This window comes from Pinus tabuliformis, chromosome 6 (assembly GCF_031772625.1).
Source record: "Pinus tabuliformis cultivar Carrire ecotype Pingquan chromosome 6, CPIR1, whole genome shotgun sequence".
NCBI lineage: Eukaryota > Viridiplantae > Streptophyta > Pinopsida > Pinales > Pinaceae > Pinus > Pinus tabuliformis.
This window is the reverse complement of record NC_142292.1, coordinates 1,651,460,209-1,651,473,369: the sequence shown is the minus strand read 5'-3', so window position 1 is coordinate 1,651,473,369 and position 13,161 is coordinate 1,651,460,209.

Sequence of the window (13,161 nt, the reverse complement as noted above, 5' to 3'; positions counted from 1 at the left end):
AACGGTGCGAGGGGGTCCCAAACTCATTGCCCATTGTTGATGTGGTCGGGGAAGATCTGATTCATAGATTTTCAATCGACATTTATTTTTAAATAACAAAACGTCGGATCAATCTTTTATTTGCAAATTAAACCATAATGTTTTTGAAAATATGCAAGAAATTAAATAATAATATATAAAAAAAACATCGCAGTATTTTGGCTGGATCGCGTCTTTGGGGATTCTTATTATATATATATATATATATATATATATGTATGTATATGTATATGTATATCCCCTTACTCTTTTCTTTTTGTCATTTTCTTTTCTTTCTTTTCTGTATATATTTTTTTTATTTTCTTTTTCTTGTTTTTTAATTTTTCTTTTTCCCAACAAAAATAAAAAACTACTATGGTAAAAATAAGTTACAACATTGGCTCCATCTGGGGACTACTTCCCTATGTGGGATGCAAATAACATGCAAAACCAAGTGCCTTCTCCTCAGGCTATGGATCCTTTGTTGAGAAAATCATACTTTGACAGTGAAATTTAAAGAAAACCGGAAATTTACAATGAAGGTTACTCTGAGAATCTAATATTGAATGTAGTGTTTTAGGTACTGTCCATTGACTGGAAATGAAGAATGTTGTGCTTCTAGGTTGTGTAGGATGAAAGTGTTGTTACCCTTTACTTATGACATGTTGAATGGTCCCAATCACAAATTATCAATTTTTCCATGCTTACCTCTTTCTTCTCTTCTCGCATCCCATCTTTAAACTGGATCACCTTCTCTAAAATATCTTTCTCTAGCATTTTTTTGAAATAATATTTTCATTTTGTTTTGATATTGACGAAGTTTGTGTTGAAATTCATCTTTGTCTTGGTTTAACTCAATGATCTGAATGATTCTCCTTGAAAAATCATCTGCTTCCTAATAAGATTCCTACACAATTTTGGCTACTGTAAATGCTAGTTGTGTAGGAAAATTTTCTTCAGTTCCATATACAAGTAGGAAAGGGGAATTTCTAGTAGATATTTTGGGCGATACTATGTTTTCCCAAACTACATATTTGATATGACTATCCCAACTTCTTTTGTGATCTACCAATACTCTCTTGATTACCTTGACCAAACTCTTATTTCATGATTCTAGTAACCCATTACCTTATGGGTAATATGGTGTAGAATGATGCAATGTCATTTGATATTTCTGACAAAGCTCTATCATTTTGATGCTTTTGAAATCTTGTGCATTGTCTGTAACTATTTATTGTGGGAAACCAAATATAAACAATATATTTTCTTCAATGAATTTGATGACCACTGTATCTGTTGCATTCTTATCTGGGATTTCTCCTACCCACTTGGTGAAGTAATCAGTGGAAGTTAATATCCATCTATGTTGGTTGCTAGAAGTTGGAATAATTTCACCTATAAAATCAAATCCCCATTGTAAAAATGGAGCTTCAATTAGAACTGGGACAAGGGGAAGCTAGCCTTTGTTTTCCAGCCAATATCTAACATGGGATACAACTTCTTGACTTTTCTCCAAGTTGTGCAAATAATTTGGGCCAATCGAAACCTGCTCTTAGAATTTTATATGCAATTGCCTTCAAAGCATAATTTCCTCAACAAATGTCTTCACAGAATTATTTAATGACTCCTTTGGTTTCACTTTCAGTTAGGCATAATAAAAGGATATTCAAAGGATCCTTCCAAAACAAATTGGAATTTATGAATGTTGTAGGGAAAAGTATCCGACTCGGATGACCCTATCCCACTCTAAGGGTGATAGTACCTCAGCAACAACTGTAAAGCAAACTACTTAAGGTTTACTTCTTTATGAAAGCAAAAGAGAGTGGAGAAATGCACTAACCGTTGCCTTGCGCTTAATGTCGAATCCAAACTCTTTTCTTTGGCCGCTTGCTCCTAGCTCCTTGCTCTTTTGCTGGCCCAGCTACAATGAGATCTTGCAAAATAACAAAGAAGGAAACTACAAGAGGCATGCAATCATAACTGGTTCAAGGATTAGTGTAAACCAAATATACAATTATCACAATATATCATTGAAACAAGAGCATATAGAAGAACCTCAATAGCTTTTATTAATGAAGAAGTAAAGGTTCTGAGAGCGTTACAACCATTGAAGGCTCCAATCCAGCAACACCTCCCAGCAGAAAGAATTTCTCCTCTTCACCTCTCTCAAGCAATCACCCAATAGCTCTATAGTGAAACCAACAGCATATCATTACTTTGCACAAAATTCCAGCCTCCTGAGCTCATAGGAGAGAGCTCAATATATAGATGAATTGAGAAAGGATGAGTCAGCTTGCAACTGATGTGTAGCTGCCTTGTGTCCTCTCTCTCTTCAGTTTATCTTCAGTTCTTGAGTCCACTTGGAGAACCTTGCTTCCACTTGGAGAAACAGAGCCTCTGACTCATCACAAGGCGAAATCCCTGATCCAAGTGTCATTTTTGGAAGATTCCAGAGAAATGACTCAGTGTGCCACTTGTCCCATCTCGCTCAGCGCAGGTGGCCTTTGTTCCACTTGCTTTGCAACGCAGGTACACCATGGAGGATCTGAGTTTCAGCGTAGAAGCCTAGTGGAGCACCTGCTTTGATTTCAGGATTGCTTGTTTTTGAGTGTTTTCAGGTGGAGAACTGATCTGAGAGCTGTTGGTTTGCTGACCTTGTTCCTCTAGGGGTAGGAACATCATGTTTAGGGAACTTTGGATCCCTTGGATTATTTACAATTCATGCCTGTTGCTGTAAGGCACAAAATTGTCTATAACAATGAAACAATATTTCATAGCCTTGAGTCTAAGAGACTAAGATTGACTCCTGGTAAATTTTGGTGGGTACTTCAAATCTTGAAGAAAACTCACTATGTCACTATACCAATCTGAAAGTAAAAATTTGTCATCAATATGTAGAGGCAATGGAACAAGATATGAAATGGAAGAAGGTTCTCGTGGATTCTTCTCTGCTAACATTTGAGAAGGTTCTTGTGGATTCTCCTCATTTGAGATGTGAGAAGGCTCTTGTGGATTCTTCACATTTGAGATCTGAGAAGTCTCTTATGGATTCTTCTCTGTTGATATTTGAGAAGGTTCTTGTGGATTCTTCTCAGTTGAGATCTAAAAAATTGTGTTGATATCAAGTATCTTACAATTTGGTTCAGCCAAAAGTTTGGCTAAAATTTGTCTTTTTACTAATTTGGTAGGTCTAATATCCAGATCAAATTAGGGTATCCTAGTTATCCACCTTAGCCTATTTCCATCTGTATCAGGTTGTGTTAAAATAGTTTTGACTGCATTATTAGGGATGTTAGTTCCAATATTTGCAACCTGTCACCAGGGATCAAAATGGGCTCTTACTATGTCTGGTTGTGTTATAATTTTTTCACATTTTCTTTAGTGCAAAACGTGTCATAAGTGTATCCATTAGAAGAAGCTTGGAAAAATCTTTCCAACTGTATATCACACTCCCAAAACCGGCTCCGAGATCAGAAGATATGACCAAATGAATGATTGACTCAAAGATCTCCCCGTGCAGCAGTTTATGTATTGAACGATCCAGAGGAAGCTAGGGGATGTGAGTGGCTAGTTTTGTGGCTGGATTGTGATGGAGAAGGAGAGAACATAGCATTTGAGGTCTATTGTCGTGCTACTAATCCTCATCTCAACATATGGCAAGCTCGTTCTACTTTGATTGAAAGAGATATCCATGAATATGTGCAGAGGGCATTGTACATTGCTGACAGTGATACTGCTGGTGAAATGTTTACAGTTGTTGGTCTCATGGTTCTAGAGAGGAGTTACTTGGAGATTTATAAGTATTAATCTTGGGGTAAATGTTGATGACAAAATATGCAAAGGAAAAATATATATATTTCTTCTGGGCTCACTAAAATTCCACATGGAGATTGGCTTCCCTTTTTGCAGTATCTATTGTATATGTTGTTATAATATTGATGGAATATGGAGAAATCAGTTGAGAGTAAAATGGGGAAACTTGTAAAGGTTGCAGAGGGTATGGTGTTGGAACCTGATTTTGTTGATGATTCCCAAATGGGTTTACCATGACAGTGAAATGTGCAAAGTGAAAGTGATGAAGATGAGAAAGCCTATGGTGACTATGGTGAGCCCATGGAGGAAAAAATGACCAGGACGAGGCCTAGGACTAGAGGGCTAAACCGAGCTTTGGAGCTTGAAAGAGAAAAAGAAGCTCAACTTGCCAACCAACTCACCTTAAATGAACAATTTGACATAATGGTGAATGCGAACTGGGAATATTGGCTTGAGAGGGTTAACACTCATCTTGGGGACCTATAAGCTAAAGCTAATAGAGATACAAAGTTTCAAAGAAGAATGGCCAAATACTATGCCATGAGAAACAAAATTTCTAGAGCCAAGCTCGAAAGGGCTCATGCAAAAATTGAGGCCTTAACTCATCAGAAGGAGAAGGACAAGCTTGACCTATTGGTGGAGGCTTCACTCCATGCTTATTCACCTTTAACATTAGCTATGTCTACCATTTTTGAAGACCCTAAACTCAGTTTTTTCTTTTTACAATTTCCTGTTTTCTTTAGTTAATTTTTGTATCAGTCCCTTGGTCAAACACAGTGCCTAGGGTTCTGTGCACTTTTTTGGGGAATTTTTTGGAGGAATGGCCACCACCATTGGATTCAGAAGACCATTTACACTCAAGAAAACCATGTTTCCATATTTGAAAGTCAAAACTACTAGGTGGAAAAGGAAAAATACCGCCTAAAAATCATGTTTCTACCTATTTTCTGAGCCAGGCACTACGCATTTGAGCAATCTTGGGAGATTTTAGTTTTGGAGGAGCAAAGCAAGCTTAATTTCGAAACTAAGGGAAGTTTTGGAAACTAGACAGGATAAGCTTTGCAATGAGCTATCCTTAGCTAGATTTGGACACATAGAAGGCAGTCAAAACTCACCTTGAAGATGGTGTTGTGCACTTCCTTTAGGCGCTACACATTTGACACTGGCACTGCGCACTTGACAAGCAGCCAAATTTTTCACTGTTTTTCTTAGAAAATACTTTTCACCTGTGGGATTTTGATTTTACACTGATGTAATTCATAATTATGATGTAATTAAAGTGTGTTTTTTGTTACCTAGGGTAGATACATCAGATTAATGGTCTAAGTGGCATGTAATGAATCAGTTTACTTCATATTAGGGATGAGTCAGTTTGATCACCCTATGTTAGGCCCCTATACTACTAGTGTAACCCTTTATTGTTATTAGTATAACCCACTTATTATATTGATGTACCCATGTAGTGCCCATATTGTTACTATTGTGCCCCATAGAAGCCCACTATTGTTATTATTGTGCCCTTACATTATTATTGTTATGTCGGCTCTGATTATGTTATGACACCTTAGACTCCTATATATAGGAAGGAGGTCTTTTCATTTGAATCATCCAAGAATTGTTCATTTATGTAATGTAAAGGAGGTTTCCCCCTCGAAGAGGCTGAATTCTAAGGCGTTGATCTATCTTTTCTATCTTTTCTTGAGCTGGTTTCATAACATTTGGTATCAGAGCTTTGGATTCTAGGGTTTCGCTGCGCCAAACAGGTCATCGTGGCATTTTCGCTATAACTTTGTTTCTGTGACGTTTCAGAAGTCGCAAAAAGAACCCATTTGAGAAGAAATAGCGCTGAACCTTGGATCCAAATTTCAAAGAGTTTTGCGTGAAATTTACGGAGATATGATCTGAGGAAGTTGGTCTTTTTGCAGACTCCTGAATTACATTCAAAACAGGTGGCCTGGGGAAAATCATCATAACGTTTTCTCTGGGGATCAGATTGACATTTCGTAAGAAGGTACAAAAAGAGGACGGACTGTAGCTTCGTGTTTGCATTTTTCAGATCCAAAGGTTGAAACAGTGACTCGTGGTACGTCATACAAGTTCGCTCTACTGAACTAGTCTATAATCAGGTCATCTTGGGAGATTGTGCATAACTCTTTCTTGGAGAATCCAATTTGGATGAGACTAGTGGCATTGGAAAGAGGACGCAGAGGGCTACTACAGGTCACAATTTAAGAACATAAAGATCTGAAAGTACAGAGTTACAGTCGTTTCAAGGTTGAGCTCCTAAAATCAAGAAAAAACAAGATGAGGAAGTTTGATGGCAAGGATCCAGTAAATTGGATACTTCAGATGGAGCAATATTTTGATCTACATGGTGTACAGCTGTTACAAAAGGTATGTATTGCATCTTCATATTTAGAACCAGATCAATTTTTATGGTACAAAGGGCTTTGTTCTCGTAAACAACTTGTTACGTATTCAATTTTCACGGAGGAAATGATAGCACATTATGAGGATACAAAGAGCAACGCTTTCTTTAGAGCAACACCACAACAATTGGAAAGAGTAAAAGGGCTTTGTGACATAGTGGAAAGAAAAATTATGGAAACCAGGAAGTGTACCCCTCACAACTATAAAGATGGAAGTGTTGTTTCTCCTAGCCTTCCACAACCTACAATGGTTACACCACAACAATTGGAAGAAAAAAGAGAAAAAGGGCTTTGTTACAATTGTGATAGAAAATGCACTAAAGGTCATAAGTGTGCTGAGAAGAAATTATTTTACATAGAATATGAAGAGGAGGAAGAAAAGGGTCAAGAAACAATAAAAGAAGAAGATATACGCCAGGACCCCACCCAAGAGAAAGAAGAAATGAATCAGACCATATCTTGTAAAGCATTGGCAAGAATTACCACTCCTCAAACTCTCAAGATAGAAGGACATATCAAGAAGAAAAAGGTGCAAGAAGTGACAGATCACATCGAGAAATAAGAAATGAATCCAACCATATCTTGTAATTCATTGTTCGAAATTACCACTCCTCAAACTATCAAGATAAAAGGACATATCAAGAAGAAAAATGTTCAATAAGTGAAAGATCACATCGAGCATCAAGAAATGAATTCGACCATATCTTATAAAGGATTGGAAGAAATTACCACTCCTCAAACTCTAGAGATAGAAGGACATATCAAGAAGAAAATGGTTCAAGTAGTGAAATATCACATCGAGCATCAACAACAAGTTCTCCAACTTTTAAAGGATAATGCCACTTCGATACAAAATCAAATGAAACAACAGGTAGATAGCCATTGTAGTGAAAATGTTTTTGATGTAGGTGATTGGGTATTTTTATTGCTACATCTCAAGCAAGATATTTATGAGAAGGAAATGTTGGCAATACTACATGCACTTAAAAAATGGCGACCTTACCGAATGGGAAGACTCTTCAAGGATGAGGATGTGGAAACATTGTTTTGTGCTATTTATATTATCCAAACAGATTGGATAAACGAAGCAAGGGATGAATGGAAGAAGGACGAAGAAGTATGGCCACTTATTCAAAAGTTGCAAAAGATCCCAATTCAAACAATATTGCCAGAAATTGAACAGGAAGGAAAAATCATATTGGAACTTGGAGCAATCATAGAAACAAGAACCTGACAACTATGAAATCGATCAATTTCAGAGTATCTCATCAAGTGGAAGAACTTACCCGTTGAATATTCCACATGGGAGGACAATAATTTTATACAGAAGCATCAAGAACTACTCAAGCGTTGAGGACAACGCTTTTTGAAGGAGAGGGGCATGTTAGGCCCCTATACTACTAGTGTAACCCCTTATTGTTATTAGTATAACCCACTTATTATATTGATGTACCCATGTAGTGCCCATATTGTTACTATTGTGCCCCATAGAAGCCCACTATTGTTATTATTGTGACCTTACATTATTATTGTTATGCCGGCTCTGATTATGTTATGACACCTTAGACTCCTATATATAGGAAGGAGGTATTTTCATTTGAATCATCCAAGAATTGTTCATTTATGTAATGTAAAGGAGGTTGCCCCCTCGAAGAGGCTGAATTCTAAGGCGTTGATCTATCTTTTCTATATTTTCTTGAGTTGGTTTCATAACACCCTAGTCTTTAGTTATCAGTTCAGACTTTTGTGCAACTCCTCCTCCTCTCATGGATTCGGCCCCTGAGGCTAGGATTAGTTGTTTTGAGGCCTATATCATGTAGTTTCTCGGTCTTTTTACAAGTTGGACTCAGTTGGATGCGCAGACCTTGATTGTACACCTTTGTAAGAAGTTTGGCAAGAGATTAATAAGAATTGCATCTATTTTTATGGACTCTCTGTGGTATGGAGTTTCAGTATAGTTTCTTCTTCTATGATTAAATGTTTATATGTCTATGTATGCCATTAATCATTTCATTTCAGTCCAAGAAGGATTCATGGTTTTCACATGCCCTTCTTAGCTTCTCACCAGCCTGAAATATCTCATTTCGTCAAGCCCTAGAGTGCTAAAGCCTATGCCTCCCTTGCCCCATAGAACACCCTACATTTCTGTCCTACATTCCTAGACCTAAATGTCTAGCTCCTCCTAATCTGGCAAAACCCTTCCAAAATCAAATCAAAAATTTCATGCTACTTTACCTAGCCTAATATCCTTTGCCTGATCCAGTCATCTTGATTGATATCCTACGGAGAGAGTCCTCTCCCATCCTAGTAGGGATAGCTACTTGGCTAAGAATGGTTTGTGGTTGCCCTAGCTTGCCTTCCTTCAGCCTGAGGTTCAATCCAGGTGATAACATAGTGGCGACCATACTGGGGAATGTAGTTTTATGTTCCTAAGCAAAAACATATCAAGTGTAGATCTGATTATTGACGGTGGACAACGATCAGACACCAGAAGGCTGAAATAATTCACCTGGAAACTCTAAATTAGTTTTGAGATCATATCCAAGGACTCCACTGGAGGATGAACTTGACCAGCAGAAATATGAAAGGACAATATGGAAAGATCAGGTATTTAGGTTGGAATATCATCCAAGACATTATGTTCTTTGTTATAAATCATTTCTTCTCTTTTCCCAAGAATGTCAAGAAGCCTTTACAAAGTATATTGTATTTGAGAAAAGATCCTAGACTTGCATGTGATTCATTCCCTTTAAAGATTGCGAATAAAAAACATTCGCATGCCTTTGATCTTGATCAAGTCCCTTCTTCTGAATATTATGATGACCATCTTCAAAATGATGAGCCTAAAGAGACCAAGACCAATTCTACAGCTTTTGTACGTACTCATACACCTTGTAAAATTCCAAATCGATACAAATCACTCATCTTAACTCTTATACTCCGTGCTTTCCCTGTAAATCATTACCTATATCTACCAAGATTTGATGGTGAATGTGACAACATCACTGCTGAAAGACATGTACTGAATTTTGAGTCTTTTCTTGACCTTTTCGAAGTTGATGAAGAGGATGTCAGTATTAGGCTTTTTGTTCTTTCTTTGTAAGGAAACGTCAAGAGTTGGTTCAAAACCCTACCTAATGCGAGCATCTCAGATTTCCAGCAATTCGTCAAAACGTTCCTCGACAAGTGGGTGGTTAAACAAAACCCTTTCTTGATTATAGTAGAGTATAACAAGCTGAAAAAACTACCAGGGGAGACAGTGCAACAGTTTTCTACTAGGTTTAACCAAGTCTATTTTTCTATGCCTGTTAATATAAGACCTCCTCCTGGATCCTTTCTCTTGCATTGTCTAGAAACCTTTGATCCAGAAATGCAGTTTCACTTGAGAGAAAGGAACCTTGCAACACTTGAAGAGATGCAAAACAATGTAGTTGATGTAGAGGCTAATATGTTGATCAGAAGGCAAAAGTTGAAGGAAGAAGAGATGAAAAACATAAAGTCAGAGGAATCGACATCTTTAGAGGTAAAGCTCGACATTTTGGTATGTGTAGTGCAAGAGATGATGCAAAATATCACCACAAGGAATGAGTATGATGTTCAAGACCACGGCTTGCTGATTGAAGAAAAACAAGTTACTTATGCAGAACATTTTCTTTCTTATCCCAGTTGTCATAGATCTGATAATGATTGTTTATTAGATCATTTAGAGAGATTTGTTGATCTGAAATGTATGCTTGATGATGTGTTTTATGCTAATGATTTGTCTAAGTTTCATCAGTATGATGATGGTTATGTTCTCCAAACAGAAGCTAGTCTTGCAGACAAATCAGGAGCTAGTTTGTGGAAGGAGGAAGTTCACTTTCAGCAGCTCAAATACAATTATCAGTCGTTGCATATCAGCTATGGAAGTGAGGAGGAAAGTGCAAAAAATTTTGAAGTGAGTGAAGGATCTTTGCCTCTTTGTTTTTCTTCATTTCAATTCATCAAAGACAACTTTCGTGCAATCAGAAATCAACCGTTGATAATTTTTCATCTTGACCATCCAGAGGGAAATGAAATCCTTGTTCAAGACTTCTCATATCTAGATTTGCAACTCCTGAATTCCATTGAATGTCAGATTGCAGATGAAGACTTGGAAGCTAGAACATATGATCAAATGATGCAAGATGATTCCGTACCATTATGTTTTGAATCATTTCATTTTTTGAAGGGAATTTTGCATATTATATCTTCAAATGAGCAGTCTGTAGAAAATCATGCAATCTCATTAGAACTAATAGAAAATGGTTTGCAATAGTATTTTCAAGTTTTTCATGATCCAATAGCTGATGTGTTGGATGATATCTGCAGTCAAAGTCCTCCTCAATTAGCTAACTTTGAGCTTGAAAAAAGTATTGATACAAATTTGATTTGGCAGTCGTTTCGTTGTAATTTTCAATAGGAGTCTCGTCACAAAACTCAGATGAAAGTTTGCATTCATGGTATGAGGAGAAACAATGTAATCCATTGGATGAGCTAAGTCCCAGTGCACATGAATTTCAAGATCCTTATGCGGTATTTTTGGAGTCAGATAGAGAATCCATATTATTCACTCTGGGAAAATTTGGATCTGTTTACAAGTTTTCATGGGAGTTTTGTTTCAATAGTTCTCTCTTCTTGCTCATAAACAAGAACTTGCGGAGAATTCAAGCAACGGCTAGAATGCTTACTTGGTTTCATTGGTTGTTTCATTTCACTTGATCAAGTGATGAATGGAACAGTTAGAGTATGTTCCATTAAATAAGTTCCATTTTGAGCATCTTTTCCAGTTTGTCAGTTGTGTTTTAGCTTCAAGTCAATTTCAAGTCAGTTTGGTTGAGAGTCAGTGTTTAGTTGTATTGAGTCATTTTTCACTTTTTTTTGGTTTTGACCGTATTTCCCAATGCATAGGGCACTTGGTCTACAGTTTTCTTGACACCTCCAAGGAGCTACCATCCCCAATAAGGCTGATGTTAGTTCCAATATTTATATCCTGTCACCAGGGATCAAAATGGGCTCTTACTATGTCTAGTTTTGTTAGATGTTTTGCACATGTTCTTCAGTGCAAAACATGCCATAAGTGTATCCATCAGAAGCAGCTCAGAAAAATATTTCCAATGGTATATCACACTGCCAAGACCAACTCCCGGATCAAAAGATACGACCAAATGAATGATTGACTCAAAGATCTCCCCATGCAGCAGTTCATGTATTGAATGATCCAGAGGAAGATCGGAGATGTCAGTGGCTAGTTTTGTGGTTGGATTGTGATGGAGAAGGAGAGAACATAGCATTTGAGGTCCATTTATGTGCTGCTAATCCTCATCTCAACATATGGGGAGCTCGTTCTGCTTTGATTGAAAGAGATATCCATGAATCTGTGCAGAGGGCACTGTACATTGGTGATACCAATATTGTTGGTGAAAGGTTTACAGTTGCTGGTCTCATGGTTCTAGAGAGGAATTACTTGGAGATTTATAAGTATGAATCTTGGGGTAAATGTTGATGACGAAAGATCTAAAGGCAAATTTATATATTTCTTCTGGGCTCACTAAAATTCCACGTGGAGGTTGGCTTCCTTTTTTGCAGTATCTGTTGTATTTTCTATTATAATATTGATGGAATATGGAGAAATCAATTGAGAGTAAAATGGGGAAACTTGTAAAGGTTGCAGAGGGTATGGTTTTGGAACCTAATTTTATTGATGATTCCCAAATGGATTTACCATGGCAGAGAAATGTGCAGAGTGAAAGTGATGAAGATGAGAAAGCCAATGGTGACTATGATGTGCCCATGGAGGAAAAAATGCCCAGGAGGAGGCCTAGGACTAGAGGCCTAAAGCGATATTTGGAGCTTGAAAGAGAAAAAGAAGCTCAACTTGCCAGCCAACTCACCTTAAATGAGCAATTTGACATAATGGTGAATGAGAATCGGGAATATTGGCTTGAGAGGGTTAACATTCATCTTGAGGACCTGTTAGCTAAAGCTAATAGAGATGCAGAGGTTCAAAGAAGAACGGCCAAATACTATGCCATGAGAAACAAAATTGCTAGAGCCAAGCTCGAAAGGGCTCATGCAAAACTTGAGGCCTTAACTCATCAGAAGGAGAAGGAAAATCTTGACCTATTGGTGGAGGCTTCACTCCATACTTAGTCACCTTTAAAATCACCTATGTCAACCATTTTTGAATACCCTAAACTCAATTTTTTCTTTTTATCATTTCTTGTTTACTTCAGGTAATTTTTGTATCAATCCCTTGGTCAAACGCGCAGCGCCTAGGGTTTTGTGCACTTTTTTGGGGCATTTTTTGGAGGAATGGCCACCACCATTGGATTCAGAAGACCATTTACACTCAAGAAAACCATGTTTCCAGATTTGAAAGTCAAAACTACTAGGTGGAAAAGGCAAAAAACAACCTAAAAATCATGTTTCTACTTATTTTCTGAGCTCGGTGTTATGCGTTTGAGCAGTCTTGGGAGATTATAGTTTTGGAGGATCAAATCAAGCTCAATTTGGAAACTAACTACGGTTTTAGAAACTAGACAGGATAAGCTCTCCAATGAGCTATCTTGAGCTAGATTTGGACATCTAGAAGGGAGTCAAAGTTCACCTTGAAGATGGTGATGCGCACTTCCTTCACACGCTACGCGTTTGACACTCGCGTTGCGCACTTGACATGCAGCCAAATTTTTCACTGTTTTTCTTAGATACTTTTCACCTGTGTGATTTTGATTTTACACTGACGTAATTCATAATAATGATGTAATTAAAGTGTGTTTTTTGTTACATAGGGTAGATACATCAGATGAATGGCCTAAGTGGCATGTAATGAATCAGTTTGCTTCATATTAGGGATGAGTTAGTTTGATCACCCTAGTCTTTA